The following is a 21,102-nucleotide window of genomic DNA, read 5'->3' as shown; positions in this document are numbered from 1 at the left end:
CAAGCCAGCTATTTGCATGCACTGGCTTAGAACAAACCACAGTCCTAGGGCCTGACTCACAAAAAAGTAACTTGTTAGTAATTTTACTAGTTGTATTACCTTTACTACTTTCAGAATTCACAAAACTCCGAGTGAAAACTTACTACAAAGGTGTAAGTTACATGTCTCCGCCCAAAACCCTCCTTGACCCTTCCTAAATCAGTCTTATTCCTCCCTAATGCCATCCCCTTTCGTTGCAAATCTGCAGTTTTCCCCCATCTGCTCTCTTGCGTCCCTCCCACATTTACTACTATCTATACTTACATGTACAGAGAACCACACATACAAGTACAGGCACACATTACACTTTGTAGTACGTTTTTAAACACTACAAAACGTATATCAAAGTACAGTTTGTGAATCTAGACCATAGTGTCAGGCAAAGCACTGCAAAACGTGGGGAAAAATGGTTTGAAGGGGACACCGGGAAGCATTTCCTGTTGATAGGCGTGAGGATTAATGATGAGCTCACTCTTCAATGCGGTGTTATTCAGCATAAAATAATAGGACGATGCCTCCTACCTGTCTTTAGTCGCTCAGAAGCGAATAAACGCCACGGCTAGGGGCAATTTGGACACACTTTTGTGGGCAGGAATGAGCTTTAACCAAACTTTCAAGGGGATTATGAGTCTTCCAAAAAAGGAATCTGAGAGAAAACGTCACCTCACACACACACACACAAGGGAAATGTTGAACTTTTAATTTTTAGTTTTTTCTTTCTTTGGGAATATCTTTCAAGTTATCTTCATTGGGAAATCTGCTAACATCAAAAGATAACCGCCCTTTCTCTCAAGGTCTTTCAAAACCTAAGGACACTCAAGTACTGAGGTTTCACTTCCTTTGTCTTGGAATAGCAATGTTTATCAAATAATGAAGCCTTTTCTGCATGAAGGTGTTTGTTCAATGCTCTTTTTATCTTCAGCCTGATCACGTTGAGTTCAGAAGTGACAATGGACCATTAGAAAGCTCAGGAAGTTCTACCCTAGCTTGCTCTTTGAAAACTGGCAGCTAAGCACGGGCAAGGTTCTAATTTATTGTCCAGCTCTGTCCTACGAAATGAACATAGCTGCCAAATCTTGCAAGAGTTTAATCACACAAGACTTGGAGAAAAAGAAGTGAGGCACAAAGACCCTCACCAATGCTGCATGTAATGCCTCCTCAACACCCTATGTGATGCCGTAGGCCACAAGAAACAAAATACAGCCCCGCGCTACCAGTTGAGGGTGCAGGGAAGTTGAGCTACTTTGCTGGTGCCAGGCTTTTGCCTTACCCATTTCTTTAAACGATGGGTTAATGAGTGTAGTACACTGCACTGGTTCATGTGGGATGCAGCTAACTTGCTTATTGATCCTTCATTCTCGCATTGGGGGACTGTTAAGAATAGGCTTTTCACTTCAAAGGTTCTTCATAAACCGTTATTAGGTTCATAGCATGTATATCCAACCGCCTGAGGCAGCGAAACAATAGTAACTGACCACATTCAAATCTCCCCCAGTAGCTTGACTCTGCCTGGAATGCTGTGACCTCAAAGTGATTGTCACCCCATTCCATCCATTTGATCTAGTGCAAACCACAACAGGGACTATGGGCCATATGTACAAACACATTTGCCCATAGACACAGAATGGGTAAAACGCTTTGATACATCTGGCCCTATATACTATTGTGGGTCTTGAGCATCAGTGGACTAGTACTTTCACTGCAGGCCTCTCTGATTGAACCCATGGTCATAGGTTTTAATTCCATTAGGTCCACTGAGCCATTCGGAATTTGAGTAACAATAAACATTTTCACCATGCCCCACTTAGGGATAAACATGCCCTTTAGAAATAAGCTAGATATGTTTATGTTATGGTATGCTGCCTCTGACAGTCTCCGGGCAGTGTAAAACCAATACAAATCCAGGACTAAATCCCTGAGCAACAAACAGCTATGAAGCCCCTGTCCAGGGAAACAAAGTCATATGCCTCTGAGAGAGCGTAGTTTAAATAATCCATATTAACCTGAAATGTTTATGAATTAGTGTGTGACAATGCTGCATAGAAAACTGAAATAGTAATTTTGCTTAAAATTAAACGTGCACCTGAAAAGTGACCACGGGGAGTGGCCGCCAATGTATACGTGGACTAATAATGATGACTAAAATGTTTTACGTATTATTATATCGAATAAGTTATACTAATTATTAATAATTGTATTATTGAATTCGTGCTGAAATCCTTGTAGGCCTTAAGTTAGCATGAGCCGAAGCTTAGCTGCCTGGCTCTCATATTAAATTTATTTTTTCCTATCTTGCAGTATGCTGACTCACAAAAGGACACGACCCCGTGTTTTTCTTCAAACTGGAAGACGAATGTAACCATGCTAGATCCGTTCCCATGCATTCTTCATTGCTTGTAGGATGATATTAAAACAAAATGAAACAGTGTAAGATCAATGTAATGTACAAGGTCATTCAAACCGGTAAGGACAATGGAGTTACTGACCAAAAGAAGTTACAGAAGGATGAAATCATACCGGACGTGCCACCTCTGAAGACGTCAATTATGGAGACCAATCAAAGACTTGTAAAATAATATGGGGTGAAGAATAGGTAACCTAATGTGTTTTCTGATAGGTTAAAGATAGTGGGGTATAACAAATGTCCAATAGAATTTTGGGGGAATGTACAACGAAAAAGGGATAAAAACCCATGACACGGGGAGTCAGTGGGAGGGTTAGGGGAATGCTATTGATTTTATCCAGAAACTTTGTCACTCTGTTTGGTGACTTATTGGTTTGTTTAAAACCATCCTCGTCCTTACATTGCCCAATTTACACTTTGCCTCCTTATGAGGGAAGTGCCCCTCTTTTCCCCGGAGCTGAGTCCTGACTGATGGCGTTTGACTGATGTCCTGAAGACGAAGACTGAACCTGTGCGCTGAACTAAACTTTGGAGGGTAACTATGACAATACAATTGTGATTTGTCTGTTTGCTTTTCCTTTCTAGGTACCAACTGCTTACTTTTGACAGAGACCATAGTTGGATGTTTTCCAAATTGATGTTCGAAATTGTTTTGCATGATGCCCAACATGCTAATGCTAATCAGCGGTTAGGACAGGTATTCACTAAACTGACGCAAATAGACAAACGACCGCAACTATGCTTTGTTGAACTGACGCGTTATTGACACCCGGCTAAGTTGATCTATGTTCACGCCGTGTTATGTCTTGATGTTTGTGATTTTCGCCTTAATGAAATCTTATCAAAGTTGCCATATCGTGACTATGCTATTATGTTTCTTGGTTCTGAGATTGACACACCTGCTTTTAGAGTTGTAAGCAATAGGGAATAAAACTCATAAAATTCTACCAAACTGGTGTGGTTATTCATGACTGCAAGGTCATGGGAGTGTTTTGAATCGATTAATGTCTTTGACTAAGATGAAATGCATTGTTGTGATAAATATTGATGACATTATTGACGTATTGATTGACATATTGATTAGCTATCTCATCCTAAGGTGTCTCTCAACTGGGTCAAAAGATTCATTGGCCTAAAACGAGTCCTGATGTGTAATAAATCATCGTAAAGGGTTGCGTTAACAGTTCTGGTAGCAGAGCGACGGTTTGGCCCTTTGGGGCCCTAGGACGGAGAATTAGTGTTTAAATAGTTTTTCTGAGATAATGAAAACTGGAGGTATGATGCGTTTCTAAATTCACCATGACTTTCCTGGGATCTCGGATCCTGCCTTAGTGAGTTGGGGATGTTCTCGGCGTCATAGCATGTGTGGTGTAGGATTTGCGCTTGCTCGGCTTATGCATTTTTGCAGGTGATTTGTGAAACTTATGTGTGTTTAGGCCAGGTAAATGTTGTTTTAGCGGGAGTGGGCGTACTCCACAGTATGAGAGTAGGGAAGTCGGAGTACTTCATGTGAGTGTGTCGCTTTTGTGCTAAAAAATTATCCACGTGGTTGGTTTTTAATGTACGGACCCGTCGTGGTCTAAGACTCCGGAGTATATTGACAAGTGTAGGAGACACTTGGGTTTATGTTGTAATTTGTGCGGTTTAATTAGGTCAAGCGGGCGTGGTTGACAAGTCGAGTTTGAGTCAAAATTGTATGTGTGAAACCTTCGATGGAGATTTGGCGAGTTCTAAAGTGCACTAGGACAATCCATTGACAAGTCGAGAGTAGGATTTGAGGGTCGAATTCTGCTTGCGGGTGCGGGGACTGAGAAGGAGAGAGTAGCGGCCGAGGCTTCAAGTAAAATCTCTGTAAAGTTCTGAAGCGAATGTGTTACCCTTCCTGTAGTAAACCGTCAAATTTGGGTTATTGTTGTTGTTAAAGGTGCTCGCAGTAGTTTGCATTAGTTTGGTGTGAATCCAGTAAGGGGCGGACGAGCCGCAAGACTTTGTCAGCTGCAGTGTGTGAGTGTAACGTCAATGGTGCCGTGCTGAGATAGGTCAGTTGCCGAGAGGGGTCGCGCACGGATTGGCTGCCGTCCGTGAGAGGCAATAGGTTGAGAAAGGTGGGTGAATAGTGTCCTGGGAATTAAAGTAATTTTTTGGGTTAAATAGAAACAAAAGAAAAGACGCAAAGATGAATTTTATCAAAGCTTTTAAAAGCGCTCTGAAAGGAGACGCATACATTATGGCGAGTGAAGGGGAGCCTACACCGCCTGAGGGTACTCTAGCTTATATAGTTATGGAGGAAAAGGGTGTAGCGCCTTGCTTATGGATGAAACAGTGGCACAAATTGACGGAAAAAGAGGGATGTTTAGCATTTCCAGAACAGGGAACATTCAATACGAGAGTCCTAGAGAATTTAAGGTGGATGTTAAGTGTACAGAAGCCACCTCCGAGGCCAGCTCAGTATGAGGCTTTAGCAATTTGGGATTTAATGGCTATTAAACAAACACAAGAAAAATTCCAAAGAAGAATAAAAAGGGCAGAAAAGACTTTAGCGGAAGCTAGATGGGATAATGAGAGCAAAATGTGGAGACGAGTAATAGTTGACGGACTCAAATTGTTTCCAGCAATAGCACAGGGAGATGAGATGTAGGGGAAGAAAGCCACCTGTAAGACAGACAAGGACACTAATAAGCCCAAAGAGACGAAGAGATCTTGGATAGAAGAAGATGACTCAGATGAGGAAGAATTCCTAGATCGTATATTACATGATCGCCCGCCACCTTATGCGATAAGCGACAATGTCCCGCGCACTAGTGGGGATCCTGGGAACCAAATGCAGGAAAAGGGAGTTACTGATACAGTACAGAATAGTGATACCGTTTCGACACAAAGTGGTGTCAGTGTACCCACTGCGCCAGACATGCAGATACAGTTGCAACCTCCACCGCAGATACAGAGAATCTATCCAGACGTCCCAGTACTAGAGACTACTACAAATCTGATAGTGCCGCCAGACCCGATATATACAAAATCGAGGTTAGTTCAAATTGAGTCAACTCCACAACTGCTGCCCCAGCCGCAGCCACAACTGATACCAGGGTATAATCCAGCAGCAGGACCTCCATTAGTACCTGCCCCAGCTTCAGTGAATCAAACTTTTGGAGTTGCTGCTCCACGAAGTTTTGGACCAGGTCAGACACCTGCTGCCATATCGTTACCAATTACTGTTGGTCCACCGGTGCCATTGTATGCACAAGGTAAGCCTGGTATGTGTGATCAGGGAGTAATGACTCAAGAGGTAATAAGAGGAGGGTCCATAGGAACTCCTCAGTTGATGGCCCCAGGAGAGCAATCGGTCGAAAAACCGAGGTCTTTGCTAGACCTTAGCCCGGTTGAAGCACCGTTGGAGGCAATAAGACAGGCAGGACTAGGAGTGCTAACCCCACAGACAATTAGTACGAATGCTTCACAGTCGCCAATGATGCATGCAGGGAACATTTCACTGCAAGGGTTTACGGTACAACAGTTAAATGAGTGGTTAGAAAAAACTTATGCTTCACAAAAGACTACAGTAACTGCAGTAGAACTGGAAAGGTTGGGGAGAGATAAGTACCTGAACTTTGTGAGGTTGGGTGTGGAAGCTGCTGAATTAGTGGAAGGAACAATGGGGGTAAATAGATTAGAGTCATACACTGAAGCAGAATTGAGATATCTGTGCCCTAAAATCACTAAAGAAGTAGGTAAGGTACATCAGAGATTAGCGAACCTGGCAGACAAATACAATATTGATATTGAAAGTACTAAACATTTGAAAAGAAGCTACAGGTTAGATTTTGATTCAAAAGACTTCGAGCATATGAGGTCTGCCGGAATGAAAGTGCATCTAAAGGAAATATTGCAAAGTGCTCAGATCTGGGGAGCATTAGAAAAATGGGAAGGCAGATGGGCCAAGAAAAGAGATAAGGAGAAAAGTGACAGTCCGGGATCAAGTAAAGCTAAAGTTTCACCAGATATGGAATCAGTAAAGATGTTACCCATGACAGAAACAGCTGATGGGGTTCTAATCCATGTACTGTGGTCCAGGGGAGACATCCTATCTTTCACAAATGATTATCCCAGGTTGAGGGAGAAGCCGATTGAGTGGAATCAACAAACAGATAGGTTTGTGAAGCTTGCGAAGTGTCTCTGAGAAGATTTAAATACCTTGTTCGAGATCATCGTTCTGCCCGACTTATGGCTTGAGTGCAAGAGAGGGGTAGACTGGCCGACACAGGAGCCGGCAAGGGATAAGGTGACTGGAGCACCATCCGAGGAGGTGATGAAGTATTATCATAAAGTGTTTGAGTTTTTGAAACAGAAAGTATCACCAAAGGTGACTGATTGGCAGAAAATTGACCGGACCTCACAGGAGGTTAAGGAATCGATACATGCTTACTATGAAAGGTTGTTGAAGGCATTCAAACATTACAGTGGCACTGAAACTATTGAGCCGAAAGACATGAACCATCTCGTGTTCAGATTTGTTGAAGGGCTGAGACCAGAGGTTAGCCAGATGATTAAGAATCATTTGATCTGTTGGCAAGCGAAGCCGATTGATGAGGTATTGCAGTATGCGAAATACTGTAGCAACGAGATTGAGCTGAAGCAGAGAAAGTTAAAGGAAAAAGTGATGGTGATGCAGATAAAGGCTGCGCAGGCAGGTGTACAAGGGAATGGAGTTCAGCAGATGATACAGCAGCAACCGCAAGGTAATAGTGTGTTTCAGGCACAACCAAGAGGTCGAGGTTGAGTTTTTGTGAATCGCGGTCCAGACTTGAATACTGTTGTGGTTCAAAATGATGGACAAGGAATGAAAAAGATGTCTCCATGTCACGCGTGCGGGGGCGTGGGGCATTGGAAGTGGGAATGCCCAAATGTGACACAGGATGGTGTCGTTCAACAAAGCACTAATGTCGGTACATTACAGAATGTGAGAGGTCCAAAATTGAGAAGTCACAATCCGAACTTTAAGAATAACATGGTTCAGATGCAAGGGATACAGCCCATGCAGCAAATGCAAATGCTGCGTGTTCAACAAACACAAATGCAGCAGGTACAACAGCAGGTTCCCATGGTACCTAGACAGCAAATGCAATTACCATTATCTCCAATGGGACAGCAACAGGTGATGCTTCCTCAACAGGTCACAGGTCAAGTAATGAGCCAAAATAATACAGTACAGCAATTCCCATTACGTGGTGAAGATGGAATGAATGATGAATGGTCAGATGACAGTTCAGACAGTGAGGAGTGCAGGCTGGCAGCGTCCCTAGAAGTATATCAGAGGGGACCTTATGTAGAGGGAAAGGTGATGGGACACAAGGTTTCATTCTTGGTTGATACCGGAGCTACACGTTCTACAGTTAGAAGTGCAGAGGTTCCGAAATTGCCACTTTCAGGGCATACCATAAGAGTGGTAGGAGTGGCAAACCAGTATTTGACAAATCAGATCACAGATCCAGTGCAGGTTGAGATTGGCAATTTCCAGGGACTGCATAAGTTTGTGGTTTGCGATTCAAGTCCCGTGTCCCTACTGGGAAGAGACTTACTGTGCAAAACGAAGTGTTCGATTACATGTTCCAATGATGGAATTGAAGTACAGACAAAGAGTGATGGTGAGGGGGACGATGGGCAATTTGCAGAATCAGAAACGGAGACTGCCAATGAAGATTACCCTTTGATAACCTAATTCCCGATGCTTACAGTGACTGACTTACCATCCGAGTTACAGGGAACAGTGACAGAGAAAGTGTGGGACCTGACAGGGAAAGAGGTAGGACTAATAAAAGGAGTAGAACCAGTCAAAGTACAAGTGAAGCCAAATGTAGTGTTTCCCCAGGTGCCACAGTACCACATGATACACGATGACCTCATTCAGGTGTCACAGATAATTGCAGACTTTGTAAAGCAGGGAGTTTTAAAGGAGGTATTGGGCAGCCCATGTAATTCAATAATAATGGGTTTGAAAAAGCCTTGTGGAAAGGTTCGGATTGTACAGGATTTGAGAAAAATAAATGAGATTGTGGTAAAATGTTGTCCCATAGTGCCGAACCCAGCAGTAATCATGTTCCAGGTTCCATGTGATGCAGAATGGTTCACAGTGGTAAACTTGTCGCAGGCATTCTTTTCGGTGCCTCTTCATAAGGACAGCCAATTTCTCTTCAGTTTCAAATTCCTGGATAAGGTGTACAGTTGGTGCAGAATTCCTCATGGGTTTTCTGAGTCACCGTCCATCTTCAATCATATATTGAAGAAGGATTTGGAGTCGTTAGAATTGCCTTTTAGTTTGACTCTAGTGCAGTACATTGACGATTTGCTGATCGCATCCAGAACAAAAGATGACTGTAGGTATGACACAATTGCCTTGCTGAACCATCTGGGTAAGAACGGACATAAAGTGTCCCCAAAGAAGCTGCAGTATTGTCAGAAAGAGGTGAAATACTTGGGACATTTGATTTAGAAAGGGTCCAGGAGAATATCAAATGAAAGAGTGACAGACATACTACAGATGAACCCCCCGACAACAAAGAGAGATGTTAGGATGTTTTTGGGAATGGTGGGCTACTGTCGCCAGTGGATCCCCAACTTTTTGATTATTTCTAAACCATTGATAAAACTGACAGGCAAAGAAATTAAGGATGAACCATACACCATAGCTTTGTCTAGGGAAGAGCTTGAGTCATTTATGGAATTGAGAGATTGCATGTGCAGGGCACCAGCTTTGGGTATGCCTGATAACACGAAGCCTTTTCTTCTGTTTTGTCATGAACGTGATGCTTGTTCTTTGTCTGTCTTAACACAGGTCCATGGAGGTGCAAACCGCCCTGTAGCATATTTTTCAGCTACTCTGGACCCCGTTGCAGCAGCCTTACTGGGTTGTTTGTGCGCAGTTGCAGCAGTTGGTCAAAGCCTCACACAGTGTAAAGGCATTGTGATGGGACATCCCCTAACAGTAATGGTTCCACATTCAGTTGAAATTTTGTTGACTTGAACCAAAACCCAGCACATGACAAATGCCCGACTTACCCGATATGAGACAATCATTTTGGGGTCACCAAATGTCTCACTGAAGCGATGTACTGTATTGAACCCGGCAACTCTAATTCCTATCGAAAATACTGAGATTAATAATGAAGAGGAAGTGGAGCATGACTGTCTTGAGGTAACAGAACTATGTACCAAACCCCGACCTGACATACAAGATACGCAGTTAAAAGAAAATGACTGCATTATGTTTGTTGATGGATCCTGTTTAAGAGACTCAGTTGGAATACTGAAAGCTGGTTATGCAGTGTGTACCATAGCTGGCATTATAGAAGCTTCCTGGCTCGAAAGAGTGTACTCCGCTCAAGTGGCTGAGTTAATTGCCCTTACTAAGGCTTGTCACGCTGCTGAAAACTTGAAAGTCACTATCTATACCGACAGCAGATACAGATTTGGCATTGTACATGATTTTGGCCAATTGTGGTCGCAGAGAGGTTTCATGACCTCTTCTGGCTCTCCAGTTAAAAATGGTGAACAAATCAAGGATTTGTTACATGCGATTCAGTTACCTCTTGAAATTGCCGTGGTGAAATGCAATGCTCATGTTAAATCACAAGATTTTGTGTCAATGGGAAATGGCTATGAAGATCAAGTCGCAAGATTTTGCGCCTTGAACTGTATATCGTTTAAGGATCAGTGGGAACTATTGTCGCAAACTGAAAATGAAACCTGTTTGAACTTTGCATTGAGAGTTGTTGACACATTAGATGAGCTAAAGTCACTGCAGACCCGTGCAAGCAGGGAGGAAAAATGCTTTAGGCAGAGGATGCAATGCGTACAAAGAGCTGATGACTTGTGGGTCTCAGAGGAGGAGAAACTGGTTTTACCAAACAGTCTCTTGTCACAATTTGCAAGGCTTCATCATGGACAGGCACATCTTGGGAGAGATGCAATGATCAGATTATTCAAAATTGACTGGTTCAACCCAAAATTCAGACATGCCGCAGAGGTTACCTATCATAGGTGCATTATCTGTCAACAGATGAATGCGGGAAAAGGAACTGTGGTGACTATGAGCCACATAGGGAGAGCTGGAGGTCCATTTGGCAAGATGCAAATGGATTTTGTTGAAATGCCAATGTGTGGAGGATTGAAGTACGTGTTGGTGATTGTGTGTGTTTTCAGCCACTGGATTGAAGCTTACCCCACACGTAGGAATGACAGTCTCACAGTCGCAAAGCTATTACTTAGAGAGTTAATACCAAGGTTCGGTTTTCCAGTCTCTTTAGAATCAGATAGGGGCAGACACTTCGACAATGAGGTGATTAAGCTCTTGTGTGCTGCATTGGACATTGAACAAAAACTGCATTGTAGTTACCGCCCTGTAGCATCAGGACTAGTAGAATAGATGAATGGTACTTTGAAGTCGAGAATAGCAAAAATGTGTGCAGCCACCAATATGAAATGGCCAGATGCATTGCCCTTAGTGCTAATGTCGATGAGAAATAACCCTGATAAGAAGACAGGACTATCACCCCATGAAATCCTCATGGGAAGAGCTATGAGACTGCCCGCAGTACCTGCAAATGCTCTTGTGAATATCACGGATGATATGGTGTTGGACTACTGCAAAGGTTTGGCTGATGTGGTTCGCTCTTATTCCCACCAGGTGGAGGCCAACACATTGCCACCAATCAGTGATCCAGGTCACAACCTGCAAGCCGGTGACTGGGTGGTTGTCAAGAAGCACGTGAGGAAGTCGTGTTTGGAGCCGCGCTGGAAGGGGCCATATCAAGTAATACTGACGACAACTACTGCTGTGAAATGTGCAGGCGTATCAAACTGGATACATGCCAGTCACCCAAAGAAGGTAACATGTCCGACTGATGAAGAACTTGAAGTTTCCGACTCAGCAACTATAGAGAAGGAAGTATCAGGGCCAGAGAACGGCCAAAGGGGAACTGAGACCGCAGGGGAGCCCACTGAGGACGGCTCAGTCCATCAAACAGTAAACGAGCTCGAGAGAGGAGACAGTGAGCCTATCTCAGTAGAGGCAACAGGAGAACTAAGTCAAGGAGAGGTTCTCCCAGAAGGAGACGGATGCGGGTTAGAGCTTGAACCTGTTACAGACCCAGAAGAAGAAGAAGGGGAAATAGTAGAGAGAGATCAAAGCACACCGGCATCCCCTGAACCAGTTGCAGGTCCGTCAAGAGAAAGCACCATAGCACAAGAGGAGGGTGCTGTTCAGTGTCCTGAAAGGATGAGCAGGAAGAAAACGCATAAGGGTGATAACTGGCCCAGGAAACAAGTTGACAAAGAAAGGGTTGTGTCAGGTGAAACAATAGCGGAAGAAACCGATACCACAAGGATAGAGGATTTGAGTGAAGGAGAATTGTAGAGTAAACGCAGGTTGAAAAGAAAAGAACCGCAAATAGAAGGTACGCAGGTCCTGAATGGGCATATGCAACGACATCTGAATGGCAACAAGAATTCTTAGCATTCTGTTTTGATCGAGAAGTACCAGGCCAATACTACGGTACCTGAAAACAATCAGAGAAAAGAGACTGTGTTAAAACCGAAATTGAAATAGAAAGCTGAAAAGCTGAGAAAGAGACTTATAAATTACTGGATGTGACACTGATAACCTGAATTGACTTTGAAACCCGATTATGACAAGCTGCTAACCTAATTTGACAAAAGGGTCCTGTAGTGAGTGAAACGCTGTAAATACACGCAGAGAGAGAAAGAGAAGAAGAGACTTTGCAGAGAAAAAAAAAAAAGGGCTTTTAAATCGTGCTAGAGTTGATTGTTTATCTTGAATTGTTCTACTATCTGATTCTTTACAGACCATGGTTTATAATAGAGGTAGTAGCAAGAAGGGTAAAGTGTGTGGTTGGTTGAGCCTTATATTAGGTATTGTGTGTGCAATAATAGTTGTGGGTGTGATTGTGGGAATGCCGTGGTTGGATAAAAAAGTAACAAACAATGCTTCAAAACCTGAAACTACAACACTAACACCGTGGGAAAAGTTTGAGCAGGATGCAAAATACTTGCATGAGGGAACTAACTCAAAAGGGGAACTTTCTACTAATGTCTTCTATCGCTTGCTGAATGAGTATGTTGAGACCATGGATGCGAAAAACTGTTATGTGTGCACAAAGATTCCTTCATCAGTACAAGAGGGGATCACCTATCAAAGTCTCCCATTAACCTACGGGATAAGTTGTAGTTTGCTACTAACAAGATTCTATAATCAAGAGCATGTGCAATATTTTTATTCAAATTTGGATGTGGTGTTTTCCTTTGTGCCAGTGATTGAGTTTCTAAACAAGTTAGCTAAGGAACATAGTATAAAATTAGTTAGAGGTTTCTTTGAACCGACACTTACATTTGGGACAGCTTATGCACACCGCAACAATCTGACTTGCTTATTAACACCTGTCGAGAAAAGCTTTTTAGATTACACTGATGATAGACGCAAGGCACTGAAAGAAAGATTAGAAAAGGGGCTAGAAAAACGCACAAATGCAAATGATTATGCTTACACTGCAATAAAGATGCAAGGCAAATTAGCTATAGATGCATTGCTTGTAGGAAGGCTTTGTATATATAGGCCAAAATCTGATCATGACACTTTATTTGTGGGAACGAGTGAATGCAGGCATGTGTTTTTGTTTCAGAGTAAATGGATATTCATGTTAAATGGACAGGGTCCAGCGATCCCTGGGATCTGTTATATCTGTGGACTTAATGCTTATTACCGTCTCCCTAAGGGATGGTATGGGACATGTTACTTGGGGATAGTTTTCCCAAAGATTTACCAGATTGATGACTTAAAGCAAATACCTAAAACATCTGAATTACAACATACTAGACAAAAACGAGAGACAGCGGCTGCTGTCGTTGGTGACATATTTGGAGCCATAATTCCTTCAGTAGGGGTTATTTTAAACTCCATAAAGATTCGAAAGTTGTCTACTATTGTGGATAACATGCTGACAAATTTTACAGAGGCTATACTCCTGATGGATACTGAACTTGCTGCGGAAAGAGCTATGACTCTTCAAAATCGGCTTGCTTTAGACATCCTTTTAGCAAAGAGCGGCGGAGTCTGCAAGATGCTCAACGAGCGTCATTGTTGCTCATATATATACCTGATAATAGTAAAAAGATTAGAGGTATGCTTACTAACCTAACTAAAGATAGTGCAGATTTGAAGGAACCTGGAGTGTGGGAGAAAGTGGGAAAGGGAATTGCCAGAGTAGGGAGCTGGTTTACCAATATATGGAAAGTGGTTCTTGCAAAAATACTAGGGGGTCTATTAATTGTTCTGGCCTGTTTATTAGGTTTATGGGAGCATGCAAAATTTATGATAAACTTAAAAGAAATTGGACAAAGAGAAACAAGAAGAATGAGGAAAGCGAAAGGGAGAAAATGTTTAATGAAATTTGGGAAAGTTCACACAAGGGACAAGATGTTGAAATGCGCATTATGCGCAAGGTGAAAAATTAACAGTAAAAGGTCAAAGGGAAAGGTTTATGTGATGACGAACGTCATCAGAGGAGGGACTGAGAGAGCGTAGTTTAAATAATCTATATAAACCTGAAATGTTTATGAATTAATGTGTGACAATGCTGCATTGAAAACTTAAATAGTAATTTTGCTTAAACGTGCACCTGAAATGTGACCACAGGGAGTGGCCGCCAATGTATACGTGGTCTAATAATGATGACTAAAATGTTTTACGTATTATTATATCGAATAAGTTATACTAATTATTAATAAATGTATTATTGAATTTGTGCTGAAATCCTTGTAGGCCTTAAGTTATATGAGCCGAAGCTTAGCTGCCTGGCTCTCATATTAAATGTATTTTTTCCTATCTTGCAGTATGCTGACTCACAAAAGGACACGACCCCGTGTTTTTCTTCAAACTAGAAGACGAATGTAACCATGCTAGATCTGTTCCCATGCATTCTTCATTGCTTGTAGGATGATATTAAAACAAAATGAAACAGTGTAAGATTAATGTAATGTACAAGGTCATTCAAACCGGTAAGGACAATGGAGTTACTGACCAAAAGATGTTACAGAAGGATGAAATCATACCGGACATGCCACTTCTGAAGACGTCAATTATGGAGACCAATCAAAGACTTGTAAAATAATATGGGGTGAGGAATAGGTAACCTAATGTGTTTTCTGATAGGTTAAAGATAGTGGGGTATAACAAATGTCCAATAGAATTTTGGGGGAATGTACAACGAAAAAGGGATAAAAACCCATGACATGGGGAGTCAGTGTGGTGGGTTAGGGGAAAGCTATTGGTTTTATCCAGAAACTTTGTCACTCTGTTTGGTGACTTATTGGTTTGTTTAAAACCATCCTCGTCCTTAGATTGCCCAATTTACACTTTACCTCCTTATGAGGGAAGTGCCCCTCTTTGCCCCGGAGCTGAGTCCTGTCTGATGGCGTTTGACTGATGCTGAAACATAAGATACACTGTTCCAAAGGAAAAAGAAAGGAGGGGGATACCGTAGAGGGGGTCCGAAATTTTAGGAGCAAGACACCTCACACATCCCGAGGGATGTAATGCTTCATCATCGGAGCTGCTCCTCGTCAGACCGGCGCTGCAATGTCTGACGGGCACCACCCCAAAGGGGGGGGCTCTTTGCCGGAGATCTTTTGTGATAATGAAGCCGTGACCCCAATAATGTGAGAAAGAGTACTGAAGGAGATTAAAGGTAGTGATTAAAATTGGCTCTCAAAAATCAACACCAGGTAACTAATTTATTGGACCCAATGAGAAGAAAAAGGCCAAGATTAAAAATAGTCATATGAGTGAAGCCGAAATAATGATCAGTCACTCTGAATCTGAACAATCGAAATAAGGGTGGGGAACTTCCAAACCATCCCTAGCATGGGTCAACATGTTTCGCATCCTGGTGGTCCGTACGGATCCCGTGATGCTTCGTCAGGACCAAAAAACGACTATAAGTATCTCCTAGGTATGAAGGGGGTCTGGAAAACTATTCACCAAGATTTGTCAAAAAAAGGGAAAAAAAAGATAGGTATCCAGTCACTTACGTTAGTAAAAAAGTCTATTAACCATCGCCCTACAAGTAAAGGTACACAGGTTAATCAGGTCACTAAGCAATATATAATACCAAGGGAGGGAAATGGTGGTGGGGAGCAACCGTGCTGCACTGTGCAAGTGTAAAAAGGTGCTAAATAAATAAAACACAAACGTCTGTAAGTCATCTTAACTCACCAACCCAATTAGGGGAGCGCGCTTCCTAGGACCACATGGACCCTTGGTCGAGCGCGAAAATAATCTGCAGGGAAAGTACGAGACAGATCATATAAATAAAATGTACAATGATTAATTTTCACAGTAATACATCAGGCATGGAGATATGAATCGACACCTAATCCCTATATCGTAAGGCTCACAAAGTTTGTAGAGATAGGGAGTTAGTTAACTTTTGGTAAGATTCTTAGATGAAAGAAGGGCTTTTATGGTAGCAGGTTAAAAATCAAGCCGTCGCTAAAGATTAATGTGGGTGGGGCCAGGTAACTGTAAAATTGTTGAAAGTCCTAAATACATAGAGAACAAACTGCAAGGCATCGATGTGCCGAATTAGCTCAGACTAAGCCGTAGTCAGTAACAGCTGTAATACAGTAAGCAGACAAATCGTTTGACTGATGTCCTGAAGACAAAGACTGAACCTGTGCGCTGAACTAAACTTTGGAGGGTAACTATGACAATACAATTGTGATTTGTCTGTTTGCTTTTCCTTTCTAGGTACCAACTGCTTACTTTTGACAGAGACCATAGTTAGATGTTTTCCAAATTGATGTTCTAAATTGTTTTGCATGAAGCCCAACATGCTAATGCTAATCAGCGGTTAGGACAGGTATTCACTAAACTGACGCAAATAGACAAACGACCGCAACTATGCTTTGTTGAACTGACACGTTATTGACACCCGGCTAAGTTGATCTATGTTCACGCCGTGTTATGTCTTGATGTTTGTGATTTTCGCCTTAATGAAATCTTATCAAAGTTGCCATATCGTGACTCTGATATTATGTTTCTTGGTTCTGAGATTGACACACCACTTTTTAGAGTTGTAAGCAATAGGGAATAATACTCATAAAATTCTACTAAACCGGTGTGGTTATTCATGACTGCAAGGTCATGGGAGTGTTTTGAATCGATTAATGTCTTTGACTAAGGTGGAATGCATTGTTGTGAGAAATATTGATGACATTATTGACGTATTGATTGACATATTGATTAGCTATCTCGTCCTAAGGTGTCTCTCAACTGGGTCAAAGGATTCATTGGCCTAAAACGAGTCCTGATGTGTAATAAATTATCATAAAGGGACGCGTTAACACCTCCAATCATCTCCAGGTCTTAATTCACAATAAAACCATCTCATTAGGTTGCTGAAAGAGCCATCATAGACTTCATTTTCCGGAAAGATATTTCGTTGGAATCTGAGAGAGTAGCCAAACTAGTAGTATTCACAGCCATGCTGTTAGCGATTTTCCTTAACAACTTGGTTTTCCTCAGTGATAAATGTTTGTTTCACCCTCTCCTATTTTTTTACTTTGAAGTTCGGCTTCACCCTCCCCATTTCATTCACCTCAGCCAAACGAAACGCACTTTTCATGGTGTATTTTAGCAAGTATAACAATCTATGTAATATTCAACAGGAACAGTCTTGGTTACCCCAGAGGTCATTCACTGAAATTCATTGAACAACCTTTCAACTTTGCCCTCATCTCAACTATATGGAGAACCCCAGGCACGTGTGCGTCCCGGTAATCAATAAGGTTTCAATCTGCTTCTGTCCTGTTTGTCCCTTTCCACATTTTCTGAAAAAAACACTTATAGTACATCACATCAAATACCTGTAGACTAAATGTAAATGTCCCGGCGCGTTTCTCTGCAGGTTGTGGCTCTTGGAGCCGCTGCTGGACAATAACAGCAGCGTTTCTTTGTAAATGTCCTTTTCTTTACATTTAAATGACAGTTTCCTTGATAGAAGCTATTCTCCGCCATACAGCCAGACTGAGCCATGCCCAACGTGTCACCGTGACATAAAGTTAGTGCTGACAAGATATCGTAAAGCACAACAATTCGCTGTTGGTATATGTTTAGGATCAATACTATTACTCCCATTTATGAATTTTAGGTTTTTCGGTATTGTCCTTCTAATTGGAAGTGCAGTGCAGTGGCACTGAGAGGTTGTGATTCTCACATGCCAAGACCTTCAATTTAAGGTATACCATATGCAGCTCCTTCCATGTACCCCAGTATGACAATGCTTACATTACACTTCCCACTCAAAGATTTCATTTTGTTTCTCTCATGTAAAATGCGTAAGCTCGCCACCCAAGTGTTAGAATAATAATCAATGGGATCAAAAGTGTTGCTTAGATATAATGCTCTACTCATGCACGTAGGCACTAGACTAAGGTGAAAAAATAAATCGTAGTGCTAAAACACATATAAAGAAATATATTCAAAAAATTGGCTGAACCAAGATAAGATTCTTGCAAAAATAATAAAATCGTCAAAATTCACTTCCGAGAGCAAAAACAATATTTTGAATTATCAGCTACCAGACAATATCAAAATGACTAAGGAGAGGCAGTCTGAACAAGACTGTGTTTGTCCAGATGGTTGGTAGCACAAGATCCGGGTCCAGGTTGTTTCAAATCTCATTTACTTTAAATAGCCTGAGTGTTCAAGCTGTATGTCTGAATTACATTGAAAGCATGAGAAGTGCACTTTCAACTGCAGCTTTGCAGCTTCGAGCTTTTGAGCAGTCTGTTCTTAAGTGACTGAACGTAGACTGAGATGGCACTACCACCCTAATAACCTCAGCCAAAAACTCATAGCTCTACCCCTTGAAAGTTTACTCTCTGGCTACAACTAAAATTGAAGGTACAAGGATGAAATGAAGAGCAGACAGTATAAGGAGGGTGATTGTTTGTCAAGTGATACATATCTCCCAGGTCTTTGTGGAATGTTGAGATTCTGGATTTGAGGAATTACAAGAACTTGTGTCAGAGACACTAATTCAGTTAGTTGCGTGTCCATTCAATTACGCTTCAAGGGCAAAAAGCAGGCTGGAATCAGTCCTGAATATTGCTCTTGTTTTTGCAGCATCCAGTGAGGCTTGGCTTAGTGCTTATGCCATTGGTGTGGTGTGCCATAGCCTACATGGTTGGATCCAGCCTTATCTTGGCAGCATGTGGGGAAAGATAGCCAAATCAAATGCAAGTATGAATGTGATTTGTACGTGTCTGTGGAAATGGCAGCAAAGGAATCGACAGCAAAAACTGTGACTGTCCACAAGAAGTGAAATTTGCAGCAATCAGGCAATAGTTGAAGCTTAAGTAAAGCCCACAGGTGCTGCAACAGGAGGAGAGATGGAATATATTTTGCTGTGGTGGACGTTTTTGCAGTCACCTATGAATCTTCTTAAATTTGAAGATCCACTGAGTACTCCAGGAAGAGTACCAGCGGATCACTACCTTGATCACAACGCCTCTTGCTCTATTCAGACTCCTGTCAGTGTTTTCTAAACCTTTCTATTTTTCTCATATGCATGCCTGTCTTTTATACCTCAGAGATCTCAGAGGCAGCCACAAGTTAGCATGTTGATATTATTTACAAAACTAAAGCACACAAAACAAAGAACTCTCCATACACACTGTTTCACCTTCACAATTCATTTGATTTTGAAAAAATATAATAGTGTCTGGTATTGACTAAGATAGAAAAGCCAACACACCAAAAAATGAAGTTGCAGTGTTAGTTAGTGACATTGGCAAAAGAGTGACAACCCCAACACCACTCAATGTCAGATATTGAATATTCATTCCAACTTGTATAAGAATGACATTGTCAAACCTAGTGCCCTGAGACTTACTAGAACGTACGACAGCAGTACCTTGAAGCAACTGTCAGAGGGAATCTTGCTTGTAGTTTCTTAAGACGGAGTTGAGCTTCAACTACTAAGAACATGTTTTTTTCAAGGAGACAGGCAATATCGTATTCTCAAAGAACTCCACATATCAACACAAGGAGAAACCAATGCTTGTTCGTAAATTAGGTGAACCACAGGGCTGCCCTTTTTAGATCTGGCAATAGCCAATAATTTTTTATTTTACTCAAATTACATGTATACTGTGCTTATATAAATAGACTTTTTTTTGTCCATTGGTCTGTTGTGTAATTCACATTTAGCTTCTGTCCATTACAATATAGAATAGGGCAATGGGTCAGCCTACTCCAGCTTGTATCTAAGTTCAGTTTGAGTGACTATATTTTGTTCTGTCACAAGAAGCACATCCACACACAAGGTAGTTTCTTTCAGTGCCAGTGTTTTTGTTTTCACTTTATTATATTTCTTTAATGTTTTTTGTGTTTAGAGCTTGGTATGATAGCAGGATGTTTTTGACATATGCACAGGGCACATTCCAGGCTTTTCAGTTCATGTCTCCTGCTATGCTGTTGTAAATTCCTTTTGGAGTGGCCTTTAGCTCACTGCTGCTATTTCACAGCATATAAGATTGTGTCCCTCGGAAACTGTTCCTTATAAAGCTAGCCTCTTCTAAGGATGCACGCAACAAAATGCTCTTACAACTGCACTTGTGTATGTCATATTAGTATGTATTTTGAGAACCACAGCCTAAATTGTAAACCACTTTTGCACATATGCTATCTATCTATCTATCTATCTATCTATCTATCTATCTATCTATCTATCTATCTATCTATCTATCTATCTATCTATGCAAAACCATTTGCATGTCTGTCTGCCTAACTGTCTTTCTGTTTATCTAATTACCTGTCTATCCATCTACACGACTTTCTGTCAGTCTACCGCTCTATCCATCTGTCTACCTGTCTCTCAACCTGTCAATCTATCTACACATCTACATGGCCACCTGTTTGTCTATTTACCTCTCTGTATATCTATGTTTGTTGGACTGTCTGTCTATCTACATTCTCAACCCTATCTGTCTATCTAACTATGCAATACTATCTATCTATATAACCCTCCCTGTCTTTGCAAGCATCTCTATTTATCCATCTTTACAACCCTTTTTATCTATTTGTAATTAAGATTTACAAAGACATTACAAAAAAGGCATTAGCAAAGCCAACAGGCTGTCAGCCAACACCAGACCGATTGGCTTTTTTTTAGGTCTAAAGTTAGCCAAGACCTTTTGATTTTACTAAAATTATATGTATAACATAGCTATGCGGGCTGTCAACCTGACATCATCAATTAGTCTACTATCATGTCATTCACATTTTTCTTCCAACCACTCCAAAATGCATCATATGATAACAGGTCAACCCACTTCAGGCATTGGTTGACTTCACTAGGAGTTATGGCCTGCTGCCCTTTCACAAGGAGCACATCCACAGGGTGCCATGGACTACTACCGTAATGTGTGCTTTTTGAAGACCAAAAACAATATTTTGCCCTGTAACCGAATATTTGTTTTAGATTGACGTTGGCTCAGCAACTTCCTCCAAAATAAAGTCTTGCAAAAAACATAACAGAATAAAACAAGAACTGCCAAAACCAAAAGGCTGGCGGCTGCATCCAGAC

Source organism: Pleurodeles waltl, chromosome 2_1 (genome assembly GCF_031143425.1).
Source record: "Pleurodeles waltl isolate 20211129_DDA chromosome 2_1, aPleWal1.hap1.20221129, whole genome shotgun sequence".
Taxonomy (NCBI): Eukaryota; Metazoa; Chordata; class Amphibia; order Caudata; family Salamandridae; genus Pleurodeles; species Pleurodeles waltl.
The sequence above is the reverse complement of the archived record's forward strand: the minus strand, read 5'-3'. Positions refer to the sequence as shown.